This window comes from Micrasema longulum, unplaced genomic scaffold, assembly GCF_059751315.1.
Source record: "Micrasema longulum isolate JH-2025_06_02 unplaced genomic scaffold, ASM5975131v1 h1tg000508l, whole genome shotgun sequence".
NCBI classification, from domain to species: Eukaryota; Metazoa; Arthropoda; class Insecta; order Trichoptera; family Brachycentridae; genus Micrasema; species Micrasema longulum.
This window is the reverse complement of record NW_028277705.1, coordinates 808,038-820,462: the sequence shown is the minus strand read 5'-3', so window position 1 is coordinate 820,462 and position 12,425 is coordinate 808,038. Positions and strand designations below refer to the sequence as shown.

At 34.1% G+C, this 12,425-nt stretch overlaps 1 protein-coding gene across 6 annotated transcripts in view; it reads right to left on the bottom strand.

Annotated features, from left to right (window-relative positions):
- The window catches only part of mrj (DnaJ heat shock protein family (Hsp40) member B6 mrj), a 125,812-nt gene that overhangs the window by 106,657 nt on the left and 6,730 nt on the right, over nt 1-12,425 (bottom strand). For 2 of the 6 annotated variants that reach the window (XM_088227517.1, XM_088227521.1), the window contains exon 1: nt 8,410-8,822. The exons of the other annotated variants lie outside the window; for them this stretch is intronic. The gene's annotated coding sequence lies outside the window, so the exon portion shown is untranslated. Of the gene's footprint in view, nt 1-8,409; nt 8,823-12,425 lie in introns of those variants that run through there. 6 annotated transcript variants of the gene reach the window in all.

The window sequence follows — 12,425 nt, the reverse complement described above, 5'->3', positions numbered from 1 at the left end:
ATTCTTGAAAACATTTGATAGATTTATTTTGTTTGTATAAGAAAAGGTTTTTGGCTCATGTATTGTTGTGCTATATTTAGTTATAAAGGTGTTAAACTTGCTTAGTTTCTTTGTTGTTCTTAATATGAGATTTTAATATATATATATATATATATATATACATATTATTTATGTCCCGAATTGAGTTGTAACTCCTGGGAATGTAATTTATTTGTATTATAAATTGTAAAATTATCATATGTATCATAAATAAATAAAAAATGTTTCCATATTAATTATATTAATTTGTTCATATTGTTTTTAGATGCATAATGAGGGTTTAACATTTTCAATAATATAATAATGTACAATAATGTATAAAATTGTAATGTATTTTAAAGATGATACATACGTTTCATAGTATGATACAATAATACATTTTAATTAACATTTCACAACAGAGATGAAGAACATCTAAGAGAAGGTAATATAGAAGTCTAGGCATCTACAGGGCTTATGACCTGTCAATGGCTGGTTTAAGTGGCAACTTTACACACTGTGAAACATTCTCCATTTTGCCTATATTTGAACATCTATATTCCTTCAATTCTTTCATCTGTTGATGTTTGTGAAGTTAAAAAGCTGAAACCTTTATTTATGTTGTGAAATGTTAATATAAACAGCTCCCCGGGGAGTTGAATCCAGTCCTTGTCTACAAAAATTTGGACAAACTCAAAATATTGTTAATACATTTTAAGGTGAGTAATTGAGGATTTTATTAATCATATAAGTAATATAAAATAAACTAAATATCCTGGTTTTTTGTTATAAATTGCAATAAATTAGTGAATGAAGTAAACCAAAATAATAATTACACCACTATTCACGGAATATGACACAAAATCCCAATACCCAATGACGTCACAAGTTTTCGTAATGTGAACTCGCAAAGCACATGGTATTCAATAATCGTTATTGATTAATCATTATACTATTTACATATGCGACTCTACTGTAAGGAGTTGATATGCGGTGTGCATAGCACTGCGCTTAAGCTTGGGTTTCCTAGGACAGCGGTGCCCGTATTTTAACGGCCGTAGTGAACATTAAAGCTAGGGTTTCCTAGGACAGCGGTGCCTGTATTTTAACGGCCGTAGTGAACGGTGATGCGGTGGACAGCTGTCGTAACGATGACTAGAGTGTGGTTTCCTAGGAAAACGGTGTTATCAACACCATTTAACACCGTTTCCCTAGGAAACCACTCTCTAGACGACGTTACGACGGCTTCCCACCGCATCACCGTTCACTACGGCCGTTAAGATACGGGCACCGCTGTCCTAGGAAACCCTAGCTTAATGCGGTTGACAGCCGTCGTAACGGTGACTAGAGAGTGGTTTCCTATAAAAATGGTGTTGATAACACCGTTAAAAAATAAAACCACTCTCTAGTCACCACTACGACGGCTGTCCACCGCATCACCGTTCACTACGGCCGTTAAGATACGGGCACCGCTGTCCTAGGAAACCCTAGCTTTAGCGAGAGTGGTATTTTATGAATTTTCCTTCTAAATAATCCCGTTCGAACTACTCGTACAATTATGTACTTCTAAACTTATGGCGGATCTGTTGCTTTACGCGATGGTAATTTTAACTACCCTTTTTTACATGAATAAAAGAAAAACGAGACATAAAAAAATTACATTGTAGGAGGTAGGCATATTATATAACGTGGAAACGCTTTTAACGCTTAAAACGCTTTTAACAAGGAAACAAAATACATATCATAAAATTTTATTTTGTTTCATTTTTCATGTTTCCTTTTAATTCTGCGTCTGTACATAGGTACATCTACAATAATTTAAATACGATTTAATAAGAATAATCATTATTAATACTATGATTATAATCCAATTAAAGGTATCGTGAGCATACAAGTAAAATTGGACAAGTATTTTTTTTTGCAATTTTGAGATTTTTTCACCAAGTTCGATGTTATTTTTTCCTGAAAAAAAAAATCCACTAATATTTCAAAGATTTTTTACAAAATTGATAATTGTATATTGATCAAGTTGGTCGATGAACATCTGCTACAGGAAATATTGACAAAATCAAAACACTTCCATACTTACACAATACATTTCTAGTCTAATGTAAAGATCGTAAAGCAAAATTGTACTAAATATCAAAACTATTAATTTGTGACTATGTAAAAACTCCAATCTTGATTTGCCAACAAATAAGAATTCTGACTCTGCCAGTTTTCTTTGTATGCTCACGATTTATGTTATTTGTACAATTTTTGAACATCTAGTAAGGTAAATTATAAAAATGTATTTTACTTAAATACAGCGAAGTAGCGAGAATCAAGATTATTTAAGCTGTTAAACTATAAGTGTTTGGTTGTCTTGTTGTCTATTTGACCAGGAATCTGATAAACGTCATAGGGAACTTAGTCATCGTAGCCGTCTCCTGTAGCACAATAAATCGACATTATTACAGCATGTTATCAGAAGCCACGTTCAGTTTTTTCGGTGCTTTGACCTTCATTAACGAGATTCGCAGAATATACGGAAGTTGTCTTTAGTCATCAATGTAATCATCAATGGAAAAGGTGTGAAAATCATGCATCATTATTATATTATTCAAAGTTACATCGATTCGGGTTATATGGTTCCGTGGTAGTGTTTCGCGATTGAGGTTCGCTCCTCGCTCTATTACAACTAGCCTTTTTATAATATGTACAGTTATTTATGAATAATCAATTGAAAATGGACTCCAAATAAAAAAAATATTTGGAAAAATCACAAGAACGTTTCTTTTATTTTTTAGTCCGCCCGTAATGTAGTGGTTTGCGTGTTCGGGCTCCTGGGTTCGATTCCTATGAGAGTGAACGTGAAATATTAGTTTAAAATGTGGTCCCTTGATTGGCACCTGAAGCGTAAGACTGATCATCTTAAATTTCTATATAACACATGAGATGACTGCATGTACTTTTCCAAAGCAGTGCCCTATGCACAATCAGGTGCGGATTTGGGTTTGATGATGATTTTATTTAAAAAAATCTTTAAATTTATTAGTTTTCATTGATGACTTGTCCGAATTTAATTAAAAATAAAATATTCTGTTTGCAATGTAAGCTTTTTATCGAAATATTAGTAAATAATTAAAGCAACTTAAAAATGAAGTAGTTCCTAGTACCTAAAAAATATATTCTACATTCTAGTTACAAGAAAAAGTGCATAAGGCACAGCATTAACAATAATTGTATCATTACTCACACTCGTTAATATCATAAAGGTAAATTAAAAATACTTGGTACACTTCCTCTTATTTATTTGACCAATCAGCGTTGGGAATCTTCAGACTGGAATATAAGTTATTACCTACATAATAACGATGGAATTTCACCAAGAATTGTCAGTAAATAACTTAAATCAAACAAAGGTAAATAATTTGTAACGGTTCATAAAACACAAAAATTACTACAGTGAAAAAAAAAATCAATGATATTTTCTTAGTGACATGTCTGGAATCAAATTCTGGGCCCGTATTACAATGGGAAGGAAGGAAAGCAAAGTTAGCTTGAATTTTATCTTTAAAGCTTTTTGTATGAAAAATAGAATATGCATGTATTTTTTTTCAAAACATGTTCAATTACAGATAACTGACGAAGATACTTAAAATTTTCATAAAAATAAAAACATTTTCGTACAAAAATTTCGGTTTTACTTTAGACAATCGAAAATAATTGTGTTAACTTCCCATTGTAATCGAAGCTCTGGGCCTCATGTATGAGGCGAAGTAGAAATATCGCTTTAGATTTAAATTAAGCAAAGTTTAAATAAACTCCGTTGCAAAGTACAAAGCACTAAGTATTTTATGTTGTAAGATAATGCATCTAGTATATATGCATAAAAGATTGTTCAAATTGCAATATCTCATTGTTCCTGGAGTGACACCTTAAGCGTAAGACTAATTAACTTCCCTTCGCGTAACAGACGATCAAAATACGCCGCATTTGGTTTACCGAGTGTAGTGTTCTATATACCACTGGGCGCGGAAAAGGGAATGATGATGATGACTAAGAAAAATGGATCTTAAAGAAATGATTTATGCTAATAACAGCTGTTTGTAATTCAACTCCGCTGTACTATCCGCACTTATCAACTAGATATTAGATATCAGCCGCTGCATACTGTAATCAGCTCTATAGCTTCATTGTTTACAGAATTATATCGCGAGATAACACGATTTGTACTTCTGCAGAAAATTTCTCAAGTATAACAAAAAATATTGGTCGAGTTGTGGTTCCAAGGCTAGTGTCGTGGACTCACGGACCAAAGGTGCGAGGTTTGAACCTCAATCACAACATGATTTCCATTTTCTAATAGTGAGTTATTTACAACTTATAGAAAATTCCCCCAAATTTAAATGTTCGAGTAAATCATAAGAACGCAAAAATAATATTTAAAAAAATATATATAACAAGCTGAACGAAGGTTTGATATAAATTGTATTTAGTTAACATTAGATGTGTACATTTACATGATTATTTTTGCGTTTCGGATTACATCAATTGTGAGGATATTTGGTGATAGGGAATTTCGATAAATAGGTCTTTGAACATTGTTTTTCTGTCACTGTCTTACAGATGGCGCCCCTACTGTGGGAAAAAGACAACTACATCTTGGACCTTTTATGCCTAACTAAAATAGACAAAATCGACGTTTCGTCATCCCGTGTTCCGCACCCTAAAATCAAACTGATTTTGTTATTTTTTTTAGACAGAGTATCAGAATGAAATTTTCTGTATCGGTACGTCAAAAGTTTTTCAAAAATAGTTATCATATTTGCATACCGTGCGCCCGTAGACAGCAGATGAAACTGGGCATTATTACGGGTTTCATAAGCAAAACAATTTTGAGTAAACAACTGAATATTTTAAACAAGGATTTAAGAGGGAACGGCAATTATTTGTTTAAATTACAGGAAAACGTGGCTTTAAACTGTTTGTCAAACTTGATATTATAATTAGGCTATGAAATGGGGTATTCTTTTTTTCATATAAACCGGTAAAAAAAGTACATTTTCTTTAATTACATAATTAATTAGTATTTTTTATAAGAACCAGGTAACTTAATATAATAATTAGTTTTAGTATATTTAATTGGTGTGTTTATCAAATGTATAAATTGACTGATGTTTTTTGAATGAGGATATTTTTAGATTATAAAATAAATAAATATTTGGGAGAGTTGTGGTTCCGAGGTGTCGTGGACTCACGTTTTGTATTGATATTTCTGTTTAATTTCATAAAATTTACCTAGAAATCATACTGATATAATATTTTGATATAAAATATCAATGAATCTGCATGGTTTAGTTTTACTGTTTTATTTACTGACCATCAAGAGATTTCGCCTGAGTCAGCAATGTTATATCTCCAAGACTCTTCACAACAAATTTTTTTTCAACGTAAATAATATTTTACAAGTTTGGAGATAAAATAATCAGGTAAGTATTTTTAAGACATAAAATGTTTAAAAAAATAATAATACTTAGATTTTAAAACTAATTAATTCGTCGATAGCATATTACTTATTTTTACATTATTTTATTTCACAACATTGAAAAAATGACCAAGTTTAAACATAGTGAATGTAGTAACCTAGCAAAAGCCTAAACTTCCGTATTTCTTTCTCGAAGTTATTTTCATCTCAGTTAAAACATATATCAAACTTAATAATTATTTATTTTAATACACAATCTAATTAGGAAGATTCTTATCAAGGTTATAATTAAAACCACTCGATTCAATTGCTTTTAAAATATATATATATAACACAGGTAAATCCTTAACAAATACTACATATAAGATATAAGTATGTACAAGAAAGGATATGTTTTAAAAACACGTACCTCCGTATATGATAAAGAACCATGGAACATGTCACGTTTATTTACTAAAGGAAGAAATACGCTAAACGAGCTTGACCATGAAACCGAACAGTCGACTATATTATGTAGTTTGAATTATCGAATCTCGGCTGCCACTCCAGGCCGAGTGACTCGACGGATGTATTTCCTGGTTCCTCTTTCTTGTTCCTGAAAAGCCGAGTAGCTGAGGGCGACCTTGGGGATACATAATATGGAGAATCTTCGTGCTCCAACCAGATGCTACCGCATCAGGGTCGAACGTCCGCGTGAATAATTGTGACAGATATACGAAGTCTTTCCGGAAACTATTATTACGGTATTGTAACTATTAACTATATGCATGTCTGAAGCCACGATAGTGCCGATATGCACACGTTTGTAATAAAAAAGCATGCACGCGTGCATTATTTTGCACTAATTAAGGTCAAACACCTTGACTCGAGAATAAATGTACACATAGAAGGAGTTAGAATATCATTTTAACGAAGGCACACAATAAAGATATATGTTGCACATGTGTTTATGTGAACTTGTATACGTTGCATGGAGGTATCTACAATCTACAATATGTTTATGCAAAAGAGTGGTTACAAAAACGACATTTTAAATCAAATTTCAGAAAACATAGTACGATGATATTGTTGTATTCAACAAAACTGTAATTGTATCGCTTTACGTGCAAATTTATAAAAATACACTATTCAGGACATATTGACAGGCAGTGGTCCCGCGGTAGTGTTGCGGGCTCAGGGATCAGGAGGTCCGAGGTTCGAGCCTCGCTCTACCGCAGCTTATTTCACATTTTCTAAAACGAGTATTTGCGACTTACAAAATATGACCGTAAAATTGAATTTCTTGGGTAAATCATAGGAACGTACATGCTAATATTTAAAACAAAATGTTTTAGGCATAATAATCTTTTTATTTCGTCTACAACAGGATATACTCGCAGAACTCCCACATTTTTTGGGCTTTATCCACTCATTGTCTTTCAGTCTTGTTCTCGTATTAACAAGTTTTAAAAATAGCACTTTTTTATCGGTTTTGCTTTAGATTTAATAGAGTAGAGTGCACGTGTTCGAGCATGTGCTATTTGAATGTCTTATTTTATGAATAAGATTGCATAGTTTTTGTAGAAAGTCTAAGTGAAAATGAAGAAAATTAGAATAGACGCAAATATCTCGTGGTCAATGAAGTGGAGGATGGAACTAAGCGGCTTTTCAGCGACAGAAGAAAGTCTGTAGCCGGGACATCGAGAATTTGGATTAGTTTTCATCACATGCATTGCATTGAGCACACACGCAGTACGCAGTGGCCTATGGGTAGCACTCACGCACTAAATGCATTCGTTATTGCGATAGGAACGCCGAACGCACTTATATCGCTCAGGTGCTCCATGTTGACGTTGGCGGCGGCGGAAGGAATGCTAAATTATTATACTAACCATTAATCATACTACATTTCTCGTTAGTACCGAGTTAGTGTGCCAACTGGTTATGTCTCAACGTGTCATTGTGTTGTTCAATCTACAGCACAATATGGTGTAGTACTAATTCCTGGTCGCATGCAAAGCTCCCTTGTACTTTATGTATGCAGCACCTAGATAATACATCTTACATAGTAGATACTGCCGAGGTTTGGTCATTATTATAACACCGAGTGCGCCGAGTACCGAGACTGGCTGTATGTTCACTGTTCACGTTTAGAGAAGACAATGGTTTGCAGCTGTTCCACGCCAACACAGACACGAGATGTAAACATTATAATTCTAATACACAAAATCGTATATTTCATACACGCGTGCTCCTCGCTTCGATTCTGTATTCGTTATGTCAATTCCCCAATATACAGAGATACGATACTTCAATCAGAATTTCAGATCTTTTGAATCCTAAAACATTTATCACTGCCAGTCTACCTGGCTCTGGTTACTAACAGAATGAGTAGTCTCGTTAGCCTTGAAATATCTCATCGAGATTTCACAGCTAGTACGATATTATCGGTGTTATAATTTAACAAGTAAATTAAACGAATGTATGTAGTGAATCTCTGTTTTCATTCTTTTATATGCCTACCTACTTTATTAATATGGAAATTCATCGATACATACTACTGAATGCTAGGGTTCATTGTTCCCGAAAGGGGCGATTTATGACTGGAAACAAACAGACCCGATAGTATTAGTACCGTCCCGTCCGTCCCGTCCGTCCCTTCCGACTGACAAGAGCTGTGGACTGCGTAACATTATAATATATAACATCGATCGCCGTGGGATTTCTGTCATAGTGTGCATAATGCACAGCAACACCGTGCGAACTCGGGGCAGGTGATATACGGCCTATACGGGTAACCGTTCAGGCGTATCACGCTTCGTTTTCGTTGGTTTTATTTATTTATATGTATATTAGCTATTAATGGTGAAAATCCAATAAATGTAGGAGCTAACTTATAAGTCACGGGCAATATGATGTAAGAATAGTGGCTTGCAACATACCCGCGAAACAGAGTGGGAAGGCGATCTCCGAAAAAGGAAGCTAGCTCGAGACTCGTCATACACCGCCGGCCTGCTACTCTTCGGTCCTCCCGGGCTCTTCAGCACTGAGGAGTGGACCTCGGCATATCGCAGTTCTTCGGGAGAACGTGGAACTTGAGTCACGAGAACTCCGATAAAAACACCGGACGGGAAAATTATTATCTTCAGTGAGCGGCCACTGGAAGTACAGGAACTACACGCGGTCGGCAACACAACACGAGAAGCTATCTCCGAGGAGCACTTGGGGGTGGCGAAATAAAATTCGCAGATTTTCTTCGGCGCTAACGCGGGAATGCGACTATTTCCTTAGGAAAAAGAGCGGCAAACACTTCGTCCCACTGTACCGGCGCGACAGTCCGCGATCGACTGAACACAGAAAACTAAACCTGAAGCGAGAAGCGAAGACCGCGCTGTCCGGGGGGCGGGCCGCCCCCGCTTCCACCCGCCGCCCGACGAGCACCTGATCATACATAGCCGCCTGCGCCTATGTCTAGCCATCGGAATAAAGATAGGCAGTGCATAAAAAATCTTCTAACACAGCTGCACGCTGTATGCTGCATGCACTAGACGAGCCCTTTGATCCCATCTCGATAAACATCGCATCGGTCGCTTGTTATTCAAATGGGGGAATCAGTTAGGTGAAAGAACATCTAGAGGATTTAATCATTCAAGAAGGGTTTATTCTACCAATGCAATGTGTGATAATCCTTACAAAGACTATTGTCGGTAGCAAAAATAAACAGTCGCCGATAAACGACATTAGAACTCAGTACTTTATAAAATGATTTTTCGAAACCAGCAGATATTTTTTTTAGTACAGTGAAGAAAAATTGGTAATAAAAAATAAAGGTAAAGATAAAAAAAAAATTTTTAAAGAAAATTCATCTTTTGTTCTGAAGTATCTTCATATTATATCGAACTACAATGAAATCATTTTTGCTTTGGTATTTATGCATACAGATATTTAATTATTCCAGATACGTTATGTGATCAGAATTATTTTTGTTAATGGAGTTTATTATTTAGGTGCGTAGATTTTCACGGTCACTGTTATCAATATGTATCTTTTTTGGGTGATCCCGTGTCAGTTGGATTCGTTCCGACGTTTCGGCTACCATTGCAGAGGCCAACTTCAGACTCATCAGGATCATCTTCAGTATAGCCGAAGTACTTAAGATACAAATATTTTAAAAACATTTAGGACTGAGGGAAAAATAAATGACCATTTATCAAACCCGAAAGACAAGAACCCCCTGGAAACTGAAGCAATTTATAAACTGGGTTACCAAGGATGTGAAAAAGTGTGCATTGGACACACAGGGCGCACACAAAACAAAAACATTGACGAACATAAAAGAGCGTGTAAACTTGGGCACCCTGAAAAATCTGCAATGGCGGAACACTTTATAGACACGGGACATCTTTTCGCCTTCGAACCAAAAAAATTTGAAGGCGAAAAGTACTCACGAATAATAAACGAGGCAATTGAAATACACAAACACCCAAATAACATAAATAGAGACGACGGGCTGAAATTAAACTCAACATGACACGGAACGTGCCTACTACCGACTGCGACACGGTACAAATTACTAGTACATAAACACATATATTTTCCACAAAACACACAGTTTAAAACTGTGCACCAATGCAATGGTAGCCGAAACGTCCAACTTCCACGGGATCACTAAAAAAGACACATCGGTGTTTATTATTTTGGAAAGAATATCATGGGTCAACAATCACGTCGTTTTTTAAAAGTTAACTAGCTCATCCTACAAATTAAATCGTTACTGCATTGGATGGCGGTGATAGCAAGCTGACAATACAATTTCGTAATTAGCTTTAAACATAACGGGAATCGGTAATAGCTCGCCAATTGAACGTAGTTATGCAAAAAGCAGCCAGTCCACAATTGTGAAAAAATGAGATATTGGTGTTATCGAGTGCACTAAGGTCAATTTTAAGTTCTGCTAAAAAAAGCCAGGCCGCTTTCATACAAAAAACAGAAATAATCAATCACCTTCCGAAAATAGTGTCGGTCACAAAAACGGCATTTCTCAATTTGCAGAAAACACCCACAGCACTAGAAAACTCTTGCGGTATAGATGCTGATGGGAAGATAAATGCCTCCAGAAATTTAGTTCTCTTAAATATATATTTAAGAACCAAAATTTATTTACAAGTAATTCAAATAGATTAATACAAAGAAGAAATCTACAATACCACATTGCAAAACGAGGCTCGCACAGAGACATGCATATTTTATAGGCCCAAAAATATTTAATTCTTTTTTTACTGATAACATTTCATTGATTCCAAACATTCAAAATTTTCCTTCTTTTAAAAAACACACACTATCCTGGATTCAAACTAAAGATATGAACTCTTTTTTTCTATGATATATTTTGTTGCCCTTTAATAATAAGGAATATTTTTATGCTTTTTGTATATTTTTTATTTCCTTTTAATTACTATAAAAAAAATACTATGTGATCTTTTACAGAATATTTTATTTTCTCTTTCTTATGTTACACAAAAATATTATAACTATTTATTATAGGAGCAAAAATTCATTAACATTTTTAACGAATAGGCCTTGCCTTTGTGGGATTTTTTGTTAACTATTTTTACTATTAATATGTATTTCATTGCTATGTAACTATAATTATTTTTTTTATACTCTGTTTTACCTCTTATGTACATTTTAAAAAAAAACTGGATAAATACATGAGTATTTTTATTTATAAAATCATTAATATAATAATACGTTTAGTGAAAAAACAATGTTTTAACAGAATGACAGCTCATACATTCAAAGCTTGAATGAGGTGTCATTCAATATTAGATTGGCTGTTTTCTGCAAAATGTATATTTTAGACTGTGTGGTCAGCCAGACTGTAAACAATCACCAAAACTCCTTTGACACACAATTAGTTTATTTTAAATTACGTGATTCTATACAATTAATTACCCTAATATAAATATAAAATAATATGTTCAATATTTAATGACACAACATACGTCAGTGTTTTAATAGGGCTGGCTGTTTTCTGCAAGATGGACACTTAGGTTGAGTGATCAGCCAGACAAAGAAAACTGGCCAAGTCAGAATTGAACGTTGTTATGCAGAAAACAGCCAGTCCGCAATTTTGAAATAATGATATATTGATATTATCGGGTGCAGTAAGGTCGATTCTATGTTATGCTAAAAACAGCCAGACCGCTTTCATACAAAAAAAAACTGTATTAATCACACTCTGAAAATAGTGCCGATCACAAAAACGGCATTTCTCAATTTGCAGAAAACACCCACAGCTCTAGAGAAATCTTACGGTACTATAAAAATCATTAAAACTGGTCAAATACATAATTAATTTTTGTATGATAAAAATATAAAAAAATGTACGCATTTTTTATCATTTGTCAAAGCAAAAACAGTGCACCTGTTGTGTAGATTTTACTATTAACTCTTTTTCACAAGTTATTAATTAAAAAATACTTGGTACACTTCCACTTTTTTATTTGACCAATTAGCGCTTTCACCCTCTAATGGGCATCTTCAGACTGGTGAATATTATACAGTGTAAGGATAATTTTTATATTGATGGTTTAAGTTTACACTTTTTGTATAATTTTGTCAATTTTGCTGTACTAGCACACATTATTTTATTAAAATTATTTATTGAAAATTCTTGATGGAATTCCATTGTAATGATGTAATAACTTATATTTACATTTAAGTTATTAATTTAAAAATACTTGGTTCACTTCCACATAGCGCTTTCACCCTCTAATTGGCATCTTCAGACTGGTGACTTCAGACTTTTCACAAAAGTGCTAATTTCTCAGTTTCTACGGCTGGCTGCTTTCTGCGTAACTACGTTCAATTTATCCTAATTGCATTGCGATGCACCTATTGTTACCACTATCAATAGGTATATAATAACATGCTATTTAAATATTTACTTATGTAT